Source organism: Podarcis melisellensis, assembly GCF_964234715.1.
Source record: "Podarcis melisellensis genome assembly, chromosome: 3".
Taxonomy (NCBI): Eukaryota; Metazoa; Chordata; class Lepidosauria; order Squamata; family Lacertidae; genus Podarcis; species Podarcis melisellensis.
The window spans coordinates 12,494,127-12,505,737 of NC_138530.1; the positions used below are offsets into that span (position 1 = coordinate 12,494,127).

At 44.4% G+C, this 11,611-nt stretch overlaps 1 long non-coding RNA gene across 1 annotated transcript in view; it reads right to left on the bottom strand.

Moving 5' to 3' along the window:
* Positions 1–11,611, bottom strand: part of LOC309366133 — a 128,672-nt gene that overhangs the window by 8,079 nt on the left and 108,982 nt on the right. The gene's annotated exons all lie outside the window — the stretch shown is intronic.

Consider the following 11,611-nt stretch of genomic DNA (forward strand, 5'->3'; position numbering starts at 1 on the left):
GAAGGGCTTGTTAGGGCTGAAACATGGCTTTTGCTCTTTTTTTTTTTTTTGGCGTTAGAAGATTTGAAACACAGTGGTACCTCAGGTTACAGTTGCTTCAGGTTACATACGCTTCAGGTTACAGATTCCGCTAACCCAGAAATAGTACCTTGGGTTAAGAACTTTACTTCAGGATGAGAACAGAAATCCGGTGGCTACTAGGCAGCAATTAATGGCTGCCATGAGGAGTGAGTTTACGGGTGAACAAATGAGCAAGGCAACATTTCCGTGCTAGGGAAGCTAATGTTTATTTATTAGTGCTATGCCACAATGCTTTGATGAAGATATTTCTGTAGGCAAATTAGGGATTCTTCGTTAGACTCGGCTGTTCTGTCACCATAAGACAATACAGTGGTACCTCGGGTTACATATGCTTCAGGTTACATATGTGTCAGGTTACAGAGTCCGCTAACCCAGAAATAGTGCTTCAGGTTAAGAACTTTGCTTCAGGATGAGAACAGAAATCATGTGGCGGCGGGGCGGCAGCAGCAGCAGGCCCCATTAGCTAAAGTGGTGCTTCAGGTTAAGAACAGTTTCAGGTTAAGAACGGACCTCCGGAACGAATTAAGTACTTAACCTGAGGTACCACTGTACATAACTATATTTAATGGGGAAATATTGCAGCTACCTTCACACATTCTGGCAGCTTCTGTGCAAGGTTTGGTAAGAATGATTGGGGTTGAGCTATTGGACACATTTAACCCTGGAAGCTTGTTTAATGTTCTACTGGGTCTTTACACAGCTTTTAAAGATTTGCTTTTCAGCCAATTTCTGGAGAAATGGACAATTGCATTTTCAGATTATTGTGTATTGCTTGTATACACTTGTTGCAAGGGCCAAATTTATCCTTTCTCTTGCCCAAGGCAAAAATGACCAGGAGTTCGGCAACACACTCAGAATAATTCTGTGTGTGCAGCTGCAGCCCATTTGGGTCTTTGTAGCTGCAAATTTCAGGGGGTGACAGACCTGGGTTCTGCCAATTTGCCAGCAAGGAGAAGGCCAACAGTGAGAATAGAGTCTCTTAACTGGCCAATGAGATACCCCAACCATCCATTTATGATAGGGCCAGGGAGCTAGGGCTGGCCCTAGCGTTTGGCAGAGTGAGGCAGCTGCCTCAGGTGCGGGATGCTGTAGGATGATGCCCCTAAGTTAGCCCTGGTACCCCTAAGCTAAACTTGGAGGAAGATTTCATGTTCAGTCCACTTGGCTTCTGCACGTGAATGAGCGCCTTCATGTTTTTCATGTCAGGCAGAAGAATGTGTTGGCACCTGGCCTGTTATGATTCAGAAGATTCCTTGCCGATTTGAGTTTCTGGTTTCCCATATTTTTCCTATTTGGTTAGTGTGGGTTGTGGACATAAGCAGACACCCCTCTTCGCATGACCCAGGTTCAGGATCCATCATACCACTGAGTTCCCCTTTCACAAAACGTCTGAAGAACTACTGCAAGAAGAGATGAGAAGGAAGGGGCAAGGGGAGTCCATGCTTCACCCACTAAACTAGCCTGCTGCCTCAGGTGTGATGGAGGACTCTAACTCTTAAGTTGTGGGTGAACATATCAGATGGCACAGCGATTCTTCAAACAGCTCTTGTTTATTCATAGGCCAGAACAGAACTGAAGGGTTCAGCCAGCCTGCTTATATAGAGCTCCACTAGAACGCAACAGTAACCATTTTCTGTAACTATCCAATCACTGAACGTCACTTTCGATCCCTTATTTGCATATGTGGACCTGAGTGAAAACTATCCTACAGTATCCCCCTGCTGGCCCAGGGTGAGAACTTCAGTACCCTAACCCTAACCCTAACCCCAACCCTAACCCTAACCTTGAGTGTTGAAGTAGAATTCAATGACACTCCACCTCCCTCTGACATCAGACAGGCAGCAAAATGTATTCAGGCAAAACAATGAATGATCCCAATGCTAACCTTAATGCTCCACTACCAATTTCAGTCCAGATGCTAATTTAAGACCATGAAACCATACAGTGGTACCTCTGGATGCGAACGGGATCCGTTCCGGAGCCCTGTTCGCATCCAGAAGTGAACGCAACCCATGCCCACGTGTCTGTGGGTCGCGATTCGCCGCTTCCGCGCATGCACGTGTCATCATTTTGACCGTCTGCGCATGCGCGAGCGGTGAAACCCGGAAGTAACGCGCTCCGCTACTTGTGGGTCGCCGCAGCATGCAACCCAAAAATATTTATCCCGAAGCTACTTCAAGCCGAGGTATGACTGTATTTGAACTACAAAATGAGAGGATGTGGTAATCAATCTTCCCAAAATTTATGCCATCTTATCCAAAGGCCTTTTGTAAAATCCCACCTGTATGATGCCCTGTAGATTCCACACTGAATAGGGAAAACCACTCTGTAAACCAGACTTCCTCAGTCTGATGCTCCACCCACCCCCAGATTCTGTTGACTACAAATCCCATCATCCATGACCATTGGCCATGCTGGCTGGGGCTGATAGGAGTTGTAGTCCCAAACATTTGGAGGGCACCATGTTGGGGAAGGCTGCTGTACATGCTTAAGGTAGGGCCGCCATACATCTGGGATCAGCAAAATATCCAGAAAAGCCCAGACCTACGGCAACTAGCCTAGAATGGCAAGCCTAGCTTAAGAATACGGTCTGATTTGTCTCCTGGCATTGCAAATAGGTTATCGTGGGAACAAAGGAATCTGCCTTATACAACTTTGAACAAGTGATCCATCTAGCTCAGCATTTTCTACACTGAATGCTGAGCTAGATGGATCAGTGGTCTGAGATGGTATACAAGTTCTCCAGGGGTTTGGACAGGGGATTCTCCCAACTCCCAAGATTCTGGGGGCTGAATGTGGGGCACCTGGCACACAATCTACCACTGAACTATAACCCCCCCCCTTCCCCAAAGCAGTGTGAATTCCAGTTTCAAATAAGTCCTGCGTGAAGTTCTTTGCTGACACCGCCTTCCTCTTCTATAGGTGTTCTCAAGGCCCATCTGGAGCACTTTTAAGTGTTAGTATTGAATGATCAACAAATAAGCTCTTACGTTTTGAAAGGTCAATGGTTCTAAGAACAAGGGCTCTAAATAGCCGGGACGGAGATAAAAGGAGGGGCTGCGTCACAAGTGCACTTAGGCCAAGACAGAAGATGGGAAAAGAGAGAGATGAGAACAATAAGTTCAAAGTCACTGATTATTCGACCTGCACAGGGTATGACTAATATATGGTGGCCAGTCAGTCACACATCTCCTTATTTTATTTCATTTGCTGCTAGTGCCAGGCAAACAGTAAAACCAGGGGTTTAGACATGCCCTTGATTGGCTGCCATTTACAGCTGGGGGGCAGCATTTAGGTTGTTGAATCTTAAGTTTTGCAGGACTGGCTTAGCACCAGTGGTGATTGTTAAGTTGTGGGCGAACATATCAGACGACACAGCGATTCTTCCAAAGCAGCTCTTTATTTGTAAGCTGGAACAGAACTGAACTGAGGAGCTCAGTCAGCCTGCTTATATAGAGCTCCAGAACAATGTTGTTGTTGTTGTTTAGTCGTTTAGTCGTGTCCGACTCTTCGTGACCCCATGGACCAGAACACGCCAGGCACTCCAGAACAATGTAACTCTTGCCATTTTCTAAAACTATCCAATCACTGAAGGTCACTTTCGATCCTTCATTTGCATAACTATCTACAGTATTCCCCTGCTGGCCCAGGGTGAGAACTTCAGTACATAACAGTGATCTATGATATCCATGTATCTCAGGGGACAAGCGTATAACCACCAACACTTTGAAGCCAAAATCCAGGACATCATCTTCCTGGACGCTATCTTCCCATTTTTATAGCATGGTGGCCATTTTGGTTGCCATGATCTTGTGTGATTTCATACCACAGTCCCACCCCCACCCCCCAAAAAGCACTTTTTCAGGCACAGCGTGCCCAAAATGTGCATTTTGGGGCACCGCATAAGATCACGGCCCCCCAAAAGTGCTTTATTTGGGGGGGAAATGTGCCACAATATTGTGCGAGATCACAGCAACCAAAATGGCCACTGTTCTCTTGCAATAAAAAAATTGTTTTTTGGGTACACTTTCAGGGTATGCAGATGTGATTCTTGCCTTTGTGCAATCAGTTGGAAGTTTCTAAGAACATTTCTATGTACACATATCTTCATACAAGCATGAAGGATACATTATTACAGCATTATAACTAGGGCATGTTGCATTTTTCAACTTTCAAATTCCAAAAATGAGGGATGTGCTAAAAAAGTTGCAACATGACTTGGAAATTCAAAATATATTTTGCTTAAATTAATATAATTCAGTTTTGCTTGATAAGTAAAATGCGTGTGAAATTTCATGGGAATCGCTAAAAATGATTCCCATGTCCTTGCAGTTATATGATATATTATTATTTTTATTTATTATTATTACTATTATTTAGCTGTACCTGACATTTTCAGAAGGTAAAATTTAAAAAACCTTTCGCTTTCCGAAAGCAGCTAATGCGCTTCTTCATCAGACGTAGACTTACCAAACTAAGTGTTGTCCAGTCACAACGATAAAAGCAGATTTTAATTCCTCACATTGAAGAACAGATTTTTTTTAACTCCTCACGGAAAAGAAAAATGCAAAAATTAAGTTTGGCCCCTTAAAATGACACACCCACCTCAAGCACTTTGGTTAGTAGGTGGTGAATAAATATCTCACATAACACAGCACAGTCGGGCTGTGTACACTAGACCTATAAGGCACATTCAAAGCACATTTCCCCCCTCAAAGAATTCTGGGCACTGTAGTTTAGGCCTCACAGAGATACAATCCCCAGCAAACTTTAACAAACTGCAGTATCCAGAATTGTCTGAGGGAAAGAACGAGTTTTGAAGATACAGTGGTACCTCAGGTTACATACGCTTCAGGTTACATATGCTTCAGGTTACAGACTCCGCTAACCCAGAAATCGTGCTTCAGGTTAAGAACTTTGCTTCAGGATGAGAACAGAAATCGTGCTCCGGTGGTGCGGCAGCAGCGGGAGGCCCCATTAGCTAAAGTGGTGCTTCAGGTTAAGAACAGTTTCAGGTTAAGTACGGACCTCAGGAACGAATTAAGTACTTAACCTGAGGTACCACTGTACAGAGAGTATGCAGCCTTACTAGGGCTGTCATATGTCTGGATTTTCCCGGACATGACCAGGATATTGGGAAAGTCAATAAAAAAAAGTTGGGGTTTTTTGGTGCTTTTGCAAAAAAGCTTAACAACTTGTAACATCCTTGACCTTTGGCCATGGTGGCTGGGACTGGTGGGAATTGGACTCAGGCAACATCTAGAAAGCCACAAGTCCCCCACAAGAACATTCCTTCCAAGCCTGAAATAGTGTGATCAGTCCAGACACTGGGCTCCTATAAACCTAGCCATCTAAATCTCCCCAATGGAGATGCTAACGGGTGAAAACGTCCCCCAAACAGTGATTTACGACATGGGTATGTCCTGCCCATTTCACTGTTCAACAGGAAGTTAGCTGGAAGACAGGTCTACCTTTATTAGCTGCAAGGATCTTTTCTATACCAAAGAGTCAGAGTCCATTTTGTCGTGTGCCACTTGTGGCAAATCCTTAATTGCTTGGGTGCCAGACTCTTCCTCAACCCTCGCCTTGCCGCAGGTTGCTTGGCCAATTAGTTCCTCCCCAGTTGCCTGGTAACCTAGGAGACAAGAAAGTCACATTTCTAGGTAAGGAGGCTGCTAAAAGAGTTCTTTCTCTTTCTCTCCTACACTGAGAAAGCATCTTGGTAGAACTCCACACTAAAACTAAGGTTTCGGGAGCTGGTACTTTAACAGAACCGGGAGTGAGAATGCTATTTTGCAGCAGTTTGCCTGTGGTTCTTTTTATCTGGCCGGGAAAGAAAGCCTATTGATTTAACGGGGACCAAAAAGGAAAAGATAATAATGCAGTCTTCCTATCATTATATGTCAACATGAAGTTGATCAGGGGCAGAGGAAATGCTTTGTGCATGCAGAAGGCCGCAGATTCAATGTCCACGTCTCCAAGTGGAACTTAAGTAATTATCTTACACAAAGCCAGACCATTGGCCAATCTAGCTCATTGTCTGTTGTTGCCTTCAACTAGCGGTGTGTCATGGACTGGTTGGATGCTGAGGAATGGGGGGGGGAGAGAACTAGCTGGGGAACCCCCAAGGGAAGAAAGCTCAGAGCCCAGGCATTTGTGGTGGGACGGCAATGAGTGGTCAGAGGGAGAAGACTGGGAGGAGGAAGTGTCTGAAGCTGAAGTTGGCAACAGGGCTTAGTGAGCTGGGAGAGTCGGTGGCAGAGAGCAGTCCAGAATCAGGGACAGAAGCTGGAGAGGAGAGGAGGGAGGCCAAGAGGCAGAGATGAGTCTGAGTGGTGCAGAATCACAGGTGTTTCCACCTCCTATGGTGACAAGCTTGATCTCTAAGGGAACCCCGTGCCCCAGCAATTTTGTTTGCAAAAAAATAGACTGCTAAATGGGTATGTCTCTGTTATGTAAAGCGGAAGGCCAAGTACAGGTGATTTGTTGCCATTGGAGGTGGATGATGGGAGTTGCCCCAGGAAGGAGGGCATTTCTTTCTTCATCCCCTACCCTGTCTAGAAGTGATGCTCCAATTGTCTGTGTGCAAAAAAAGAACAATACCATGGAAGTTTGATACGAAAGCAGCTCCATGGTGGGAGTTCTTCGAGTTTACCATCCCTGGTTGCATAAGAACACGTGTTGCTGTCTGAAGTGGAATGCGAAGGAGGCCATTAGAGCCTCTCCCAGTGACCTGTGAGGACATAATGTCCCCTTTAATCTCCGCTTTGCCGCTTTGAAGAGTTTTCAGTTCACCCAGATCAATGGCCCAGCTGGAGAGTTTACTCAGCTGTTTCTGAGGTAATGCCTCATGTCTGGGTTCCCTACAATGCTTTTGAAATGTTAGAAAAAGTCACTGCTTATTGCAGAGAGACATGCAGATCCCAGGAGCTCGGTGGCGGGGGCCTATTCTCCAATGCGAATAACCCTACAAATGCCAGGGCGTGATTTGAAAGGCTTTCGCCAGAGTTCAGAACGTTTCTGGAGAAAAATGCCAGTGCTGCCTCGATAAGTCTTTATTAGATCAAACATTCTAGCAATTAAACAACAACAGCAACAACAACAACTCTATAGCCTAGGCATCTGTAGGTTAGGTGGGTTCATAGCTGTCAACTTGCAGATTTGAAAATAAGGGACCAGCAGCCTCGAAAATAAGCGATCAGCAGCCAAAATAAGCGATCAACAATTACTTTGATAACATACATATTTTGTTGCGTGCAAATGGCTTTAGATACCTATTAGGTCCATAAATTACCATATAGCATATATTCAACACAAAAAAACAGCAACAATTTGTTGTTGACAAAGGACAGCTGGACATAGAAAGGGCCCCATTACCTTCAGTAGCTTATTTAAGGGACATCATCAATAAGGGACAGCAGCGGGACATGGCGCTGGGATAAGGGACTGTCCCGCCAAATAAGGGACGCTTGACAGCTATGGTTGGGTTTGGTCTTCTCAAGTAAGGGAGATGTTTCTGAAAAAACATTCTGTGCACATTCTCATTTCCTGTACGTATGACATTAGCACAATCCATATCTATCCTGTCACTTCTTCGGAAATACTGCGTTTTGATGCATTTCCCCCCAACACCAGCTGTTAATGTGAATACACCATGAACTGAGTTTCAGAAAGGCTTTTGTTATTACACCTAGAGGATTTATGTATGTATTACTGTTTGGGGATGAAAAGCTACATTACGTTGTATGTTTCCTTATTCTTGCTGGCGGGCAGGAAGCTATATTTGCGGCTCTGCTCTGAATGTTTCTTTTGTTTCCATTATGGCATATAGCTAAATTATTGCAACTGTTATGGGTAGGTCCAGTATGTGGAATTGTATGTGATGTATATGTATTCTCCCTTCCAATAATTTGTATTACTTTTCATGTAAATACAAGAACAACACATGACTACAGTAACTTGTCCAGTGGTACATTCTAATTAAGTTTCATATGAAGTACACAGCACACAAGCAATTCATCTATTTATGTATTACCAATTCAAATATCCTCCCCACGGAGATTCACGTGTTTGGAGTGGAATAAAAGTATCTCCTGTCTCATTTACAAAGGAAAATAAAGGAAGCCAAGTCTCACGAAAAGTGTCTATCCTTGAAGTGCCTTTAATTACCTTTCTGTGGTACGTAAGGCCACAGTTCCAAATATTCCAAATATTCCAGTTCCAAGTTCCAAATATTATTTAACCAGATTTCAATGGATATAACCATTTTGCTTGATTTTAGTGATGAATGCTGCTCACATTGCTATGTTTATTGTTATGGATTCCTCCTACTGCTGTCTTTATGGTGCTTCTGGTATATTTTAATTGTTTTAATTATATGTTGGAAGTTGGAACTGACCCTAGAAGGCATCCTAAAATATTTTTAACAATAATTATAACAGCAGCAGCAGCAGCAACCTCAGGGAGAATGATTTTCAGACGTCAGCAGCGACGGTAACATACAAAAATGTGTTATATTAGGAGAAATCACTTGCAAAAATGTGCGCATTCGTCAAAACGGCGTACATGATTGCGTTTATTAGGAAACGTTTGCACCAAAATGCCGAAGAATTTGTGAAGATTTTTTTTTTAACAGATTGCAAATTGCTGCAGAAATGTGTAGAATGAGAGAGAGAGAAAATGAGAAACTGAGAGAACCGAGACTGACAGGTCTCAAAAGTGAATAGAGAAGGGAGAGGCATACTGTTGCAGCTGTAAACTTTATAGGCAGAACTGTTGAGAAAATGAAGACTCCCTGCAGGCCATCTGGTTGTTTAAAACACTGAAATAGTTTATGGCGTATGCAGCAGATATTGCTGAGCAACGGTGGGGACTCAAGCAGTCAGAACTGCTCTCGCACCCCTCCAGAAATATGTTATTTTGAGCATCCCGTCCCCTGCAGAGCATTCAGATATTCCATTGTAGCAGGGCCTTCTCCTGCCCAGCCTCTTCCCGGGCCCTGCTGCTTGCCATGTGGCATATCTGTAGCCCCAGTCAGTTGCACCAGGTCGGGGAAGAACAGGGGCTGGGTGGGAACAGGCAATAAACTGCAGCTGCCTTGCTTCCTGCCGTATCTGGGAGGTTTTAAAGGCATGGGAATGCTCTTTGGCTTCCAAACCAGCAATCCTGCACGTACAGCTTTTCAGGGGTGCTTCCCACAGCGGACATTTTAGCAGCGCTCAATCATTGCTGTACTGAGAGCATCGGTAGAAGTTTGGGGAAGAGCCTCAGTCAAAGAGCCCTAAGCATGTTTTCCAGCGCCTGTTGACCCCAAGCATGACTGGAGGCAAGTCCTGTGGGATGTAACGTAAGCAGTCAAGTACAACATTTCCTGTTTGCCCAGAGTGGACACACAGGGGGATGTTACTCCACCCAGGAGGACTTCCTGTCACACCTGTCTGGAGCATCCTCCCCCTGCCTGTGACCAGGTAGATGGGCATGACCTTGTGAAACCCTGTAAAAGGGCCAGTCACACAGCCATCTTCCTCTTGATGCCATTCTCTCTTTGACTTTTAATATTTGATGAATTATTGTATTTTAATATTTTGCTGGAAGCCGCCCAGAGTGGCTGGGAAAACCCAGCCAGATGGGCAGGGTGACGACAAAAGCACAGGGCAGGGCAGCCATCTCTCTCTCATGATGACTACATGCATCGAAGAAGCAACATCTGCTTAGCCAAAGATGCTCTCTTGGCTTCTAGCTAAGAGAAGCTTTTCTAAGCTAAGTCTGCCTTCTGGGATCCTATTGTGAACAGAATGATGTGTGAGTAAACCTTTTTATACTTTTATAGAAGACTGTGTCGTGTCTTATCTTTTATGAGGGAATAAGGGGAAAATACCAGAACAGTCATTATAGAGGCTTTAGCGAGCCTGAGCAAACGCATCCGCTGCAAATTTAAAAAGGGGAATGTTACTCTGCTAAATTGTTGAACTTGTTAACACAAGTTGGAAAAGGATATAATCAAACAATATATCCCCTTCTGCATCCCTGAACATTCAAAGAGAATACTTTCACATTTGCCTGAGTGAATGGGCGCCCCCAGGAAAAGCAAGGACCGCCTGCATCAACATTTAATTTTCCCACAATTGAACGGCTAGGTCCATAGAATTCATTGCCTCTAGACGCGATGACCAGCCTTAAGGACTGTCAACGTGGATTGCATATGGGAGACAGTCCATATATGTAGGTAGGGCTGACAGAGTTCCTTATGGTGAAGCAAACCCTACACATATATAACTTGCATGCATCTAAGCTTTTATGCTAGTTGCACATAGGAGGTGGGAAGAGCAGACGATCCTGTCCCCCCTCTAGGTACATTTGCTACACAAGCATCTAGCACGTATAGCCTTAAGAAGCATTTTAAAAAGAGAGAAATCCATAGAGGGGGAGGCATCAGTCCTGATAACCCCATGTACAGAGATCCTACGCTTCTTTGTGGTCTGGAGGTGGCTCAGTTGGTTAGAGCGTGGTGCTGATAATGCAGGTCATGAGTTCGATTCCCGTATAGGACAGCTGCATATTCCTGCATTGCAGGAGACTGAACTAGATGACCCACAAGGCCCTAACTCTAAAGTTCTCTGATTCTGTGATTCTAATGTTGTTGCCTTTAAGGCCTCCTCCCTAAGTTTCTCCAAAGAATTTGGCTTGCCACTGTTGGAAACAGGATACTGGGCTTTACGGACCTTTGGGTTGGATGCAGTGTCTTTCGGGGTTTATCTCATAGAATTTCCCTGTTCTTCAAAAGTGTTGGAAAATGTATTTGTTTGTAAAAAAGTGGGTATACTTAGAAATTAACCTCCAGGGTTTATAGAACGACTCCAAGTAAAGTATCCTGAAAACTGATTCTCCCCTCCGGAGATCATTAGTAAGGGATTTGTTTAATGGAGCCACACACTTACCTATAAAAAAAAACCCCCATATAACTAAAACGGCAACACTCACAAAGAAGAGGGAGGTATATCAGCCGGCTTGGGGGAATCTTGAGGTCTGCAGAAGCACAAAAAAAAAACATGTGGGGGAAAAGTTGGAGGGAGTCCCCAAACAGTTCACGAAGGACTGAGCATGCTCAGTGGGCATGGAATATTCACTACCTGTTGTTGGTAGGACAGAAACATTGGGTGAGGAAGGGACTAGAATGGAGTCTCTTGCATGGCTGGCTGGCATCTCAAATGGAATTTCTTGCAGTTTCCACTTGTTAAGATACTAGACATGCTAAACACATTATATGGCACATCTCTTTCTCTGTGAATGAGTATATGCACTTTCAGAGTGAGCAGAAAGAAGAAATGGAAATGGGAAGGAGATGGCAAGCATCTTTCCTTAAGCATCTCCACTGAAGAACAGAGATATTATGCACATTTCATTTATTCTGGCACTCATAAGCATGGGTAGGCAAACTAAGGCCCAGGGGCCGGATGCGGCCCAATCGCCTTTTCAATCCGGCCCCCGGACAGTCTGGAAATCAGCCTGTTTTTACATGAGTAGAATGTGT